The sequence below is a fragment of the Leptonychotes weddellii genome, chromosome 6 (genome assembly GCF_054177405.1).
Source record: "Leptonychotes weddellii isolate Sample4059 chromosome 6, ASM5417740v2, whole genome shotgun sequence".
Taxonomy (NCBI): domain Eukaryota; kingdom Metazoa; phylum Chordata; class Mammalia; order Carnivora; family Phocidae; genus Leptonychotes; species Leptonychotes weddellii.
Genome location: NC_138374.1, coordinates 65,318,794 through 65,331,363, shown reverse-complemented (window position 1 = coordinate 65,331,363; position 12,570 = coordinate 65,318,794). Strand labels below are relative to the sequence as shown.

The 12,570-nt window shown below is 41.7% G+C and overlaps 1 protein-coding gene across 2 annotated transcripts in view; it reads left to right on the top strand.

The window, feature by feature from the left end:
• Positions 1-12,570, top strand: part of TOMM20 (translocase of outer mitochondrial membrane 20) — a 289,783-nt gene that overhangs the window by 155,239 nt on the left and 121,974 nt on the right. The gene's annotated exons all lie outside the window — the stretch shown is intronic.

Genomic DNA, 12,570 nt, shown 5'->3' with positions numbered 1-12,570 from the left:
ACCGCCCGTCCATCTTTCCCCTTTTACCCTGAGCTTCCGCTTGCCCCGAGGGGAAGCACGCTAGCCCTTGGGTGGCCAAGCATACTGGGGCTTTGGAAGTTGACAAGCCAACAGTCAGCGTACTGCTCCTTGCCCTGTTCTCTGGGGTGGTTCGACCAGGCTCTGCTTTCTTGGAAGACAACAATGAACTTTGTTCAGCCAAAGCTTTATTTCCCAAATTCTGGTATTTGCTCACCGGCCCTCCTCCCTGCAGCTGTTCCCAACTGCTGACCACTCCTCAGGCGTGAGGCTCGCTGCTTCCGCTGTTCCGGCGCCTCCTGGAAGGCAGCCATGAGGGGCCAAGGCAGATGCAGCTCCGGGGCTGTTGCCCGTGGCCTTGGCTTGCGGTCTGAAACCTTGACTGCATCGTGTGCGCGTGACTACCTTTGAAACCAATGGGCTAACAGCAGAGCCTGTAATTTAGAGCAGAGCAGCTCCACGAAAACCTGCAGTTGCCTCATTTACTTCACACTCCTGCTTGCCTGTAGAATTGTTAGAATAATAATAATAAAAAAAGGCAGTAAGCCGAGAGCAGCTAAAATAAAAAAGAGAAAAGGGAAAGGTTTATTTTTGGAGCTCTTGGATTCGGAAACTCCTTCTGACTTCCTCACTTCTCCTAACTCGGCTTTGGTCTCCTGGGGGCTGCACGTCTCTGGGCTTTGCCTCGGCCCACGGTCCCAGAGAACCTTCTGGCTCTCCGGATCTTGGAGTGAGGTACCACCCAGCCTTCTTCCACCCCGCCTCGTGGCTGCTCACTGGTGGCACCTGGGAGTTGCTGGAGAAAGCCAGGCCCTGGGTTTAACTGGTTCCACACTGAGTTCTGGGAGGCTCACCCCGTGGTCTCAACCCCCCCTAGACCGCATCTGGAATGTAAAATGGGTTTGTTTGGCCTGAGTGATCGTTAATATAATTTGGTTTAGTTATCAACATTTAAGAAACAGGAGATCACAGGAAATCCAGATTTTTAGCTCAATTTGAAAAATTGGGAGAGGGGCAGGACTGTATCTTTGCTCTCTCTGGAGCTGCCCATCTGGCAGGTGGTACATGCTCTCCACTTGGCCACCATCTCTCCAACAACAGAGTGTCTTTCTGGGCACCAAGACTGAGTATTAGATGCTAGTGATCAATGGGCTTCTCCCCAACCCTGCCTCCCCAGTCTATGTCATTCGTGAAGGGCCTGCCTGATTCTTCCGGACATTTGAGTTTGCTGTCCATGCAATCCTCTTGCTGAAGACACTCCACTCCCTTATCTGTAATAGACTCTGGGCCCACCACATTCTTCTTGCTTCCCTTCTTCCCTCCTTCCCTCCCTCCCTCCTTCCCTCCTTTCTCTCTCTCTTTCTGTCTTGTATCACTTCTTCAACTGTAAAATAAAACGTACCTACAGAAAAGCGTTCACAGCAAAGATCTGGAGCCCAGTGATTTATTACTAAGTCAGCACAGTGTCATTACCAGCTCCACAGATAAGACTGTGTGGCATTCTAGAAGCTCTCTCTGTTCCCTCCCATCCCTCCCTCTCTGCCACAGGTAACCACTATCCTGACATCCATGGTAAAATGTCCTTGATTTTCTGTATAGTTTTACCAGCAAAATACACGTTAAATGCTAGTTTTGCCTGTTTTTACAACTTCATGCAAATGTAACTCTATAGTATATATTCTTTCTTGCATGGCTTCTTTCACTCAACATGATACCCATGAAATTCACCCCTGTTGTTGTGTACAGATGTAGTCTATAAGTTTTCATCAGTGGATAGTATTAGTATTACCTTTTATAAATGTGACACAATTTTGTCTTTTTATTCTACTCTTGATGGCCATTTGGGTTGTTCCCAGTTTAAGACTAGAACAGACGGGGCTGTGATGAGCATTCTTGTGCTTGTACACTGATACATGTATGCATTTCTGAGAGTATTATCTCCAACCCTGGGGTTTTCCCTGTGGACAGGTTTTAAATTATGGATTTAATTTGTCGAAGAGTTATTTGACTAGCTAAGATTCCTGTTTTTTCTTGTGTCCATTTCGATAAATTGTGTTTTTTTTTTTAGGAATGTAGTATTTATCTAAATTTTCAAATGTAACGGCATGACATTGTTTATAATATCTTCTTACGATTTTTAATGATGGTGGGCTCTGTTGTGATGTCTCCTTACCATGCCTGACAGTGATTATGTTGATCTTTTCTTTCTTTTCCCCCTTACTCAGTCTTGTTGAGGTTTTGGGGTTTTTTAAAATCAATTTTATTACTCTTTCCAAAGAATCCAACTTTTGGTTTTGTTGATATTTCCTCTTGCATATTTATTTTCTAGTTCATGAAATTCTACATTTATCTTTCTTCTCTTTTTCCTTTGGGTTCAATTTTCTGTACTTTTTCTAATTTCTTGAGATGGTGGTTTAGTTCATTGATTTTAAACCTTTCTTACAATCTAATATAAGCAAGTAAAATTATGTATATATTTATTTGTTTATTTAACGAGTTGGGGGAGAGGCAGAGCGAGAGGGAGAGAGAGAATCTTAAGCAGGCTCCACACTCAGCGCAGAGCCTGACTCGGGGCTTGATCTCATGACCCTGAGATCATGACGTGAGCTGAAATCAAGAGTCAGCCGTTTAATGGACTGAACCACTGAGGCACGCCAAGTAAAATTAGAAATAATCATCTAAACATAGCTTTAACTTTATCCTATGAGTTTCAATATACAATATTTTTGTTAACATTTAATTAAAATATGCTTAAATTTCCTTTGATTTCCCGTGGGTAATATAGAAATATTCCTGAGTTTTCAAATACATGAGCATTTTCTAATCTTATTTCTATTATTAATTTCAAGCTTAATCATAATGTGGTTAGAGATTATATTTTGTACAATTTCAGATATTTATTATTTGCCAAGACTTGCTTTATGGCTCAGCATATAGTTGATTTTTGAAACTTCCTTGTGTTCTTGAAAAGAAGATACACTGCTAGTATTTGTGAGCTTAGTATTCTGTTTGTGTCCATTAGGTTATAGTTGCTGATTGTGTTGTTTGAATCTTCTGTATTCCTACTGACTTATTGTCTATTTGTTCTGCTAGATATTCAGAAAGATGTGTTAAATTCTCCCATTATTATTGTGGATCTGTCTGTATGTATATTTGTTGGTTTTTGCTTTATATATTTTGAGGTATTAGGTATATGTAATTTTCGAATGCTATAACTTCCTGGAGAATTGAAACTTTTATCACTATGAGATGTCTTCTTTATCTCTAGTAATACATTTCACTTTAAATTCTATTTTGTCTAATAAATAATATAGGTACTCCCATTTTCTTTGGATTAATGTTTACATTGGATATATTATTCCATCCCTTTACTCTTATCCATTCTGTGTCCTTAAGTGTTATAAGCTTCTCTTGTAAACTTATACAATTTAAAGAGTTAATCTAGTCTGAAAATTTTTGTCTTTTAATTGATGCCTTTAGTCTATTTATATTTACTAATGCAATTTAATTTACATTAAATTTAATATAATTTCTGATATATTTGGATTTAAATCTACCATACTATTAAGTGCTTTCTATTTGTTCCACCTATATCCTATCTTTATCTTTCATTTTATTGCTTCTTTAGGATTGATTATTTTTTAATATTTCATTTCCTTCCTCTATTACTTTGGAATTTGTGTATTCTTGTATTGTTCTTTTGGAGATTATCCCTAGGATTACAGCATAAACTCTTGTGTTATTAAGGTTTAATATTAATTGGTGGTTTTATACTCTTCTCAGGCATTTCATGGACTCTACAACACTAACTCCATTTGCCCCCTCCCAAATTATTTTATATTATTGGTTTTTAAAAAGGATTTATTTATTTATTTATTTGAGAGAGAGAGAGAGAGAGCAAGTAGGGGGAAGGACAGAGGCAGAGAGAGAATCCTGAAGCAGACTCCTCACTGAGTAGGGAGCCCCACATGGGGCTCGATCCCAGGACCCTGAAATCATGACTTGAGCTGAAATCAAGAGTAGGCTGCTTAGCCGACAAGCCACCCAGGTGCCCCTATATTATTGTTGCCATGCATTTTAAGTGATACATATTTAAAATCTAATAATTTTTTAATTATTTTATATAACCACTATCCATTTATATTTACCTATATACTTGCTATTTTCTATGCATTTCTTTCCTTCGTGCATCTCTGACTTTCCACCTGGGACTATTTTCCTTGGACCTAAAGAACCATCTTTAATATTTCCTTTAGTGTGAGTGACAAATACTCTTACTTTTGGTTTCTAACTATCTTTAGTTGACCCTCTTGGATATTTTTGTTGAGCATAAACTTCTAGGTTGACAGTTACTTACTTTTAGCCTGTTAAAACTATTCTATTATCTTCCAGTTCTCATTGTTTCCATTGAGAAGTCTGCTCTAAGTCTCATTGTTGCTCCTTTGACAGTAATCTGTTTCTTATTCTCTGGCTTCTTGTAATATGTTTCTCTTTGCTTTAGTTTTCAGCAATTTTATTATGATTCATGTAGGTATGGATTTCTTTATATTTCTCATGGTTGGGGTTTTTAAGGGCTTCTTAAATCTGTAGCTTTATGTATTTAATTAGTTTTGAAAAAATCTCAGTCATTACCTCTTCAAACATTGCTTTTTTCCTATTCTCTCTCCTCTTTTTTAAGGATTCCAATTAGTTTCTCCCTTGTATTATTTCTCTCTTACCCTCTCTTTTGTCTTTTCCCTCCTTTAATCCTCTGTGCTTCATTTTGTATATATTCTTTGGACCTAACATCCAGTTCACTTCAGCTTTGTCTTGTGTGCTATCCATGACTTATTAATTTGGAGATTATGTTTTCTAGTTCTAGAGTTTCTCTTCATTTCTTTTTCATGGTTTCTAATTCTTTTATGAAATTCTCAATTTTGTCTTTTATCTCCTTGAACATAATAAGCACACTTATTTTAAAGTCTGTGTCTGATAACATCAATATCTGGAGACCCTTTGAGTTTGTTTCTATTGTCCATTGTTCTGCTGGTTTTTATTCTTATCTTTTCTTCTTAAGTAGTTATTTTTGCTTTTTATAGCAGATGTATCTGCAAAACTAATTGTGGAAATAATTTGAAGCTTAGGATGATATCTTCCTCTAGGGAGGATTTACTTTACTTTTTCAGGAGCCTGGGAGCACTAGCACTTTGGGATTAATTTAACCCAATTTCAAGAATTGAAAATGATTTGAATGTGAGCTACGCTGTCTGCAAAGGCCTGGCTTTTTCTGGTTAATATTTTCTCCTCGTGTGCAATCCTTCAGTGTCCCATCCTAAAGATAAGGATTTTCCTGGGACATCCAACTTAGCAAGCTCTGGACTCCAATTCCTGATTCTTTAGCTATATGATGCTGTCAAAAGTGCTCCTCAGCCTCTTAGCCTCTCTGCTGCCTGGTCTGGAGTTGGCTAACAGTTCAGAGGAAGAGCAGCTTCAGGCTTTGGGTTTACCTTCTGGGGCTCCATTTTCTCCAATTCCTGGCTTGCTAATTCTTCACTCTTGTGTAAACTATCTGATGCCTCCAGACAGATGATTTTTATATTTTGTGTAGCTTGTATGTTTGTCCTCACTGGGAAGATTAGTGTGAATTACCCAGTCTCCCATGGTCCTCCTCCAGTTTCTCCTCATTGTCAGACTTTTTTCTTTTTCTGTTTTTTTCTTCACATTTCAGGGGAAAAAATGTCCCTTCTTCTTACTAAAGCTAAGCCCTTACTTGTGTGACTTGGTCTTCTTTCTCTCCATATTTATCTAGAAACATAAAGCATCTTCAGTCTCTCCCTTCACACTGGGCCTTCCCCTCTGCACATGTGCAACTGTCCTCTACACATACACACACAGAATAAAGCCATGTTAAACCTAAACCTAAACCCTGCAGTTCTAGCCCATCACCAGATCATGTGGTGCTATTTTTGATGACAGTTCTTGCTAGAACAGTGTCTCAGTTCCTTTTTTTCCAGAATAATGTTGACGAGTCTGCTCAAATTAGTGTTCCCATCTTGATTGATTCACTTGGCTGGAATAAGTTTACAAATCAGTGGAGAATAGTGGCGGAGGGTTGGAAAAAAGGAGAGATGGAAGAGGAAATTTATGTTTTAAATTACACAGTCCAGCATGTAATTTTTTTCTATAAAGGTTTTCTCTCTCTTGCTCCCACTATTTCCCTCTCCTCCCTTTTAGTGTCAGAGTTTTAAAAAGAGTAATCTATTCTTGCTGTTTCCGAAACATACATTCTTATTTAAAGGTCACCAAAACATCCCAGCTGCCTACCCAGTGACCTTTTCTTGGTCCAAATTCTCCTTGATCTTTTTGCAGAATTTGTCATGGTTTCCACCTCTTTCCCTTAAATTCTCTACCCCTTCAGGTTTTGGGATGCTTGACTTTCTGAGATCCCCTGACTACTCATTCCAATTTCACATTCTATTCTTTTTTTCTACTTCCCCCAAGGAAGAACTTCCTGAAGATTCTTGGCCCTCTTCCCTTCTTTCCTCTTCTCATTTCTTCTCATCATTGACTCTGCCTTTGTAAATTTATGGCACACCTTTTTGTATAAGGATCCCAGATCTAAATATCTGTCCCAAGCTTCTCTGCAGGCTTCCAGTTTTGCATTTTTGGATGACTGTCAATGTCTTCTATCTGCATGTCCTAGAGGTCCCACAAAAATAGTTTTAAAATTGAGCTCATATGGGGCGCCTGGGTGGCTCAGTCTGTTAAGTGTCTGATTCTTGATTTTGGCTCAGGTCATGATCTCAGGGTCATGAGATTGAGCCCCACGTTGTGCTCCGCACTCAGTGTGAAGTCTGCTTGAGATTCTCTCTCTCCTTCTTCCCCTCCCCTTGCTCACACACTCTCTCTTTCTCTCTGTCTCTCTAAAATAAATAAATAAAATCTTTAAAAAATTGGGCTCATAATTTCTAACCATAAACTTCCTCTTCTTTCTGATTCCCCATTTGTCATTCATGCACCATGACTACATCCCTTTACCCACTTTTCCCTCTACATTAAGTACCCTTCCCTTTATCTCAACTTGTTCAAATCCCACATAGCTTTGGAGGACTAGTTCAAAGCTCCTTCCTTCAAGAAACCAGAGTAATGTGAAAAAAGTGGATTTCAGCAGTGAGAGATATGGCTCAAATCCAGGCTCTGCCACCAACTTCTTTTGTCACAAATTTTTCTCATCCATAAAAATGGGAATAAGAGTGACTAAATCACACGTTATTGCACAGATTAGATGAGTTATTTATGAATATATTCCATTTCTTTTACTTGCTCCTTAAGAGTAAGATTCATTTCTGATTAATATGGCTCAAGTACTTATTAAATAGTTATCAAATAAATGGACTACTATTGCACAGTCTGCCAAACAACATGGTGCTGATTTCAGAGCATTTTATTCATCAGTTAAAAGGGTCAAACCCACTTTATTTTGTTCACTTGAACATTATTTGATTATAGGCAGTCACTACTTTGGTACTTTTATTTTATCCAGTTTAATGGCTTGATCCAATGTCACATAGCTGCTAAGTCAGGTGAAGTAATCATGAGCCTTTAGAGCCACCGTAGCCTCCATCTGTTGTTGCCTTTACAAGGGAAGTTTGGGTAATTGTCTAGTGGGTTGAATGGTGTAGATAACTGGCCTAGGCTGGAAGGGTTCCCAAATCCCATCACCTCATTTTATTCTTGCTTAATTTATCCAGATAATTGCTTCAACTCTTCACTTCTCCTGATCTTTGTCAAATAGCCTATTGGGTCCTGGCAGCCATCTGTTCGTACTCCCCTATTCTCGCGTCTCTTTTTGACCTTCTTTTCCCCTCCTAAAAGGTGGGTGAGGCTGGCGTTGGAAAACCAGTCCTCAGCTGGGAAGTGGCCCTCTGCCAAGAGTTCATCAGGCCCAATACACCTGTCTGCCGGGGTGGACATGCCAAGCACTCATCTCCCTCCTGGCCTCTCAGATACAGCTGAATACGTTTGGCTGAAGCTCCAGCAATTTGGTTATTCATTTTCTGCTTTCAGCTGAGTGTAGACCACCTGGTCAGAGCTTGGCTCACCCACCTCCTAGTTCTCTTGGCTGGTAGTATCTGGCAGCCGGAGTATCTTAGCTCCTTTCTGCCTTCCCCACTCTTCGCCGTTAGGTAAGCGCATTAAGGGAAGGAGGAATGGAGGTGAGGTGGGGTATGAGCACACATGGTGGAATTGCCATAGAATAACTGGGAAGTTTCTTAGAACAAGGTTTGCTGGTCATGGCCAGTCTAGCAGGCTGAATAATGGCCCTAAAGATATCAGGCCCTAATCCTGTAACCTGTAAATGTTACCTTATCTTGAAAAAAGTACTTTGCAGATATGACTAAGTTAAGGATCTTCAGATGGAGAGATTCTGGATTATCTAAGTCATCCCTAAATGCCATTGCCGGTGTCCTTATAAAAGAAATGCAGAGGGAGATTTCACACCACACACACACACACACACACACACAGGCAATGGGAAATTGGGGGCAAAAATTGGAGTGATGTAGCTTTAAACCAATGCCGGCAGCCACTAGAAACCAGAAGAGGCGAGGAGCAGATTCTCCCCTAGAGCCTCCCCTGGGGCGTGATCCTGTTTACACCTTGACTTTGACCCAGTGGTACCACTTTTGGACTTTTGGACTCCAGAACAGTGAGCGAGTACCTTTACTAGTTGTACACTGTCACGCGTGTGGTGATTTGTTAGAGTAGCCCCAGGAACCCAGTGCCGCCCGTAACGACGATGCGGAGGCCATCACTGTAACATTGCTTCTAGGCCGGAAGCCCCCATCCCGCAAACCCATATCTGGGGTGCTCCAAATGCCATGTCGTAGTGAGTCGGGCAGGTATTTATCAAGCAGCACTTGGATCAGTGTTCAGCTGCGGCGTGCAGAAGCCCCCCTCGTTAGCATAAGCAGAAGGAAATTCTTGGCAAGGCATTCAAAGGCAGGCAGAAGGGTCGGGAGGGGGCTCTAGGCCGAGCTTTCAGGGATCAGTCCACTAATCAGTCCACTAAGCTAAGTCCACTCAGCTCCAAAGCTGCCCTATTGCCCACTACGATCTGCGCCCCCAAAGTGGACGCCTTGTGCCACACTTCTCTCCCCACGGAACCCACTTTCTAATTCAAGTCTTGTGTGACTTCCTGTTACTTGAGGAATTTAAATCACAGCCCGGGACTGTAGCTCCAGGGAGGCTGGGGAATGTGATTTTTAGCTTTCCAGCTTCTGTATCATAGACAGGTAACTCCCCGTGCTGATGGATTTTGCAATCCTGATGCCATGGGCACTGAGTGAGCCAACCCACGATTTCTAACACAGACGCTTACTATGTGCTGAGTACGGCTCTCAGCCAGCAAGACAGAGTCTCTGGGCCCAAGGAGCTTATTTTCTCATGGGTGTAGTAGATGATGAGTTCATCAACAGACACAGTGATGTCACAGACAGGCAAACCTTTGGGTCCAGACCTCTGCAATAAAGTGAGTATCACAATAGAGAATCAAATGAAGTTTTTGGTTTCCTAGTACATATAAAAGTTATGTTTATACTCTACTGTAGTCTATTAAGTGTGCAATAGCATTATGTCTAAAAAAGTACATACCTTAATTAAAAAATACTTTATTGCTAAAAGATGCTAACCATCATCTGTGCTTTCAGTGAGTTGTAATCACGGATCACAGATCACTACAGCAAACATAACAATAATGAAAAAATTTGAAATATTGCTAGAATTGCCAAAATGTGACAGAGACTCGAAGTGAGAAAATACTGTTGGAAAAAATGGTGCCAATAGACTTGCTAGACACAGGATTGCCACAGACCTTCAGTTAATAATAAAAAAAAGCATATCTGCAAAGCACAATAAAGCAAAGTGCAATAAAACGAGATATGTCTGTACTGGTAAGTGCTATAAAGAAGATAAAGCAGAGTGGGCGCCTGGGTGGCTCAGTTGGTTAAGCGACTGCCTTCGGCTCAGGTCACGATCCCGGAGTCCCGGGATCGAGTCCCGCATCGGGCTCCCTGCTCGACAGGGAGTCTGCTTCTCCCTCTGACCCTCCTCCCTCTCATGCTCTCTGTCTCTCATTCTCTCTGTCTCAAATAAATAAAATCTTTAAAAAAAAAAAAAAAGAAGATAAAGCAGAGTAATGATCTAATGGCTAGGGAGGGAGTGTTGGTTCCTTTAGTTGGAATGGTCAGAAAGGGTCTCTGTCTCTTTTTAAAGATTTATTTATTTACTTGAGAGAGAGAGAGAGCGAGGGAGAGGGAGAGAGAGAATCTCTAGCAGACTCCCCACTGACCGTGGAGCCTGCCGTGGGGCTCGATCCCACAACCCTGAGATCATGATCTGAGCTGAAATCAAGAGTCAGACGCTTCACTGACTGAGCCACCCAGGTGCCCCAGAAAGGGTCTCTTGATGTGACATTTTTGTTAAGTTCTGAATGATGACAAGGCAACTGTGCAGAAGGCTGGGGGAAATGGTGTTTCAAGAGGAAGGGGTAGCAAGAGCAAAGACCTAGAAGGAGGAATAACTTGGGATGTTTAAGGGAGGGAGAGAAGGACAGTGGAGCTGGAATGTGGTAAATGGACGGACAGAAGAGGGACGTGAGGTCAAGGGGCGACACAGGCACTAGATCCTGGGGACCTTTCGGGTGATTGGATTTTATTCTGGTTAGAACAGGAAGTCGCTGGAAGGCGTTAAGCAGAGAAGTTGTTTTACGTTGCGTGGTGTCCTCCAAAATTCAAGTCCACTAAGAACCTCAGAATGTGACCTCATTTGAAAATAGGGTCTTGGAGGATGTAGTTAAGGTAAGGATGGAGATGAGATCATCTTGGATTAAGGTGGGCCCTAAGTCCAATGAAGAGTGTCCTTGTGAGGGCGCACAGGGTCACACTCAGGAAAGGCAATGTGAAGATGAATGCAGAGATGGGAACGATGTGTCTACAAGCCAAGAATTTGAGGGATTGCTAGTGAGCTAGGAGAGAGGCATGGGACGGTTTCTCCTTCAGAGCCTCTAGATGGAACCAACCCAGCTGACATCTTGGTTTTGGACTTCTGGCCTCCTGAACTGTGAGAGAATAAATTTCTGTTGTTTTAAGCCACCCAGTTTAATTTTTTTTTTTTTTTCAGCACAAGAAAGTAATACAGGAGTGATGTGATCTAATTAGTGCTATGGAAGATCATCAGTCTGGCAGGTGTCTAGAGATGAACTCTAGGAGTCTGAGGCCAGTGGCGACAGTGAGGCCCATTTGGACTGGCTGCTGTAGCCATCTGGGTGAGAGATGTTGGAGCTTGGACTAGGGTGGTGTTGGGGTAGAAGATGAGGAGCTTTCAGGTTCAGGATATTTTAGGAAAACCCTATGGGCTTTACTCTTGGATTGCATGTAGGGGGAGGACTAGACAATAAGAGGAGTTATCGGGGATTCCTAAGTGTGTGGCCTGCACCACTGGTATGATTTATTAAGATGGGGAGGCTTGGGTAGCTGAGCTGGGATTGAGACTTTGGTCATGCAGAGTTTGAGATGCCTAAGTGTAGATGCTGAGCTAGGCAGCTGGACTTCACCAGTCTAGAGCTTTAAGGAGAAACCAGTGCAGGGATAAAATTTGACAGTCATCAGCATATAGGTGATGTTTAAAGTTTTGGGACTAGATGAGGCGGTACAGATGGAAGAGAGAAGAGCTGATGTCAGAACTTTGGGGCATTCGAATACTATTTAGAGGTCTGGCAGAGACAGAGGGGTCTGAAAAAGCATGGGGAGTGGGGTAGGGGAAATGCCAGACATAGGTGGGGTTGTAGAAGTCACCTAAGAAAGGGTTTCTAGAGGGGAGGGAGCATCACCATGGGCTTCACATAGGTCTTTGGTGGCCTGTTTCAGGAAGGAGATGGAAGCAAGAGCTTGGCTGGAGCAGTTGAAAGAGAGGATGGGGGTGTGAGGAAGTAGTGGTGGGGAGTCTGTACAACTCTTTGGAGAAGTTTCTCTCTGCAAGGAAGCATGGGAGTGGGTCAGTTGCTGGAGGGGAATGTGGGATCAAGGGAGAAAGGGGGGTAATGGCAAAAGTATCCTTGAGGAGATGGGGGTAAGATTCAAGGGATGAGTGGTGGTGTTGGAGTTGGGTACCTCAGGGGCAACTGTTCTGTTTTATTTCCTTTTTTTTTTTTTCTTTTAGTTTATTTTTTTTATTTAAATTCAGTTAAGTAAAATATAGCGTATTATTAGTTTCAGAGGTAGAGTTTAGTGATTCATCAGTTGCATGTAACACCCAGTGCTCATTCCATCAAGTGCCCTCCTTAATGTCCATCACCCAGTTACCCCATCCCCCCACGACCCTCCCCTCCAGCAACCCTCAGTTTGTTCCCTGTAGTTAAGAGTCTCTTATGGTTTGTCTCCCTCTCTGATTTCACCTTATTTTATTTTTCCCTTCCCCTATGGTCCTCTGTTTTATTTCTTAAATTCCACATGAATGAAATCATATGGTGGAAGAGTGACGAGAGAGTGAAAAATGACCCTGCTAAAAATTTAG